Raw genomic sequence first — 1,681 nt, forward strand, 5'->3', positions numbered from 1 at the left:
TTCTCCCGTGGCTGGTGGCAGGTGAGTGGGTGTCGAGGAACCGCCAGGCAGCGGAGAAAACAGGACGCCGCAGAAATCAGATTACTCACCTGCAGCTGCGACTACCCAGCGCTAATAAAAGCTGAGCTTCCTGTTGTTTCTTTATTACCACCCTCTGCCTCTCCCAGCCCCGGCCCAGCTCCCAGCTGCAGCCAGAGCCCTAACTGATGGCCAGAAACCGGCAGCTTCAGGGTCCAGGACCACGCTGCTGCCTGCCATCACACCATGTGTGCAGCGCACGATGAGGTTCATGTTTCTCCATCACCTGCATGAGAATCACCTGGGGTGCTGGTTAACCAGGCGGGTCCCCAGACGCTGCTTTGCACCTGCTGAATCAGAATCTCTACGGTTAGGACCCAAGAGTCTGTGAATTCATACCAGTCTCCGGTGATTTGTAAGTAGGCTACAGTCCGAGAGCCACAGACTTCAGATGTTGTAGTTTCACATGATGGGGGTTTGTCTGTCTTGACTGCCACCCACAAGTCAGGGATGGATCCTGTCCCCAGTACGTGCCAAGTGAGTCCCTGACCTCGGGGCCTCTGCTCATCTGTTGAGTGCGTACGAAAATAATATGGACGGGGTTGCCTGGGTGGCTCAGTTGGTTAAGCGCTGGGCTCTTGATTTCGGCCCAGATCATGACCTCAAGGTTGGTGAGTCGGGGCCCCACCTCAGGCTCCTCTTAGGCGCTGCAGAGCCTGCTTGGGATTCTCTGTCTCTCCCTTGCTCTGTGCCCCTCCCCAGATCATGTGCATGCACATTCTCTCTCTCTCAAAATAAGTAAATAAACTTAAAAAAAAAAAAACTTTTTAAAAAAGAAAATAATACAGACCTCTCGGATGGAAACAGGCTCAAATGCAATAATATGCTTAGCAGGATTTCTGGTGGTTTTTGCTGAAGTTTACAGTCCCACCAGGAATAAACACTGAACCAACATGATGAGTAGGACTGAGGGGGTGGGTGTAGGGTGAATCGGAGCTAGAGAGGAGACATTGGAAGGCCACAATTCACTCTAGGTACACTGGGAAAGAAAAGCCCTTCACTGTGGACCTTCTCCAAAGTTGAGTCCTACCAGGCGGGGGAAAATGATCCTGCCTGGGGCACTGACAACCCCTCATGGCTAGATCTGGCGGCTTCTTCTGTGCCTCTCTGACTTGTGACTCTGGGGTGTGCCACACCCTTCTTCACGCTCTCACCTCCCTCAACTTCAGGAAGACCCCACATTCCTCTTGTGCTCCCGCCTCGGCATCAGCTCTGGTGCAGCTCCCTCCCCAGCTCCTCCTCCTCTTGCCCCTGGGATCACGGGCACCTTTGCACTCTACTCACACCCTCTGTCCCTTCCTGGACAACTTCACCCCCTCCCGGTTACCTGGGAGCTCTGCCTGAGCTCCCGGGGTGTGAAGGCAGCACTTCCTGGCGTCTTTTAGTGGCCCCTGTGCACCCCAAACCAACTCAACCAACTCTGAACTCCTCATCTTGCTCCCCGACCCAGCCTGCTTCTCCTGGGTTCCTGTCTCAGGGCATCACACCTGGATATTGTCCCAGGTGGTTTCTGCTCCTTTGTCCCCACAAATGGTCTTGTAGTCCAATCAGTTTTATCTTCCCAACTGTCCTGGAGTCTGTCTTGTCCACTCACTCCCCCTGT

The sequence above is a fragment of the Herpailurus yagouaroundi genome, unplaced genomic scaffold, assembly GCF_014898765.1.
Source record: "Herpailurus yagouaroundi ecotype Mexico unplaced genomic scaffold, PumYag 77, whole genome shotgun sequence".
Classification (NCBI taxonomy): Eukaryota; Metazoa; Chordata; class Mammalia; order Carnivora; family Felidae; genus Herpailurus; species Herpailurus yagouaroundi.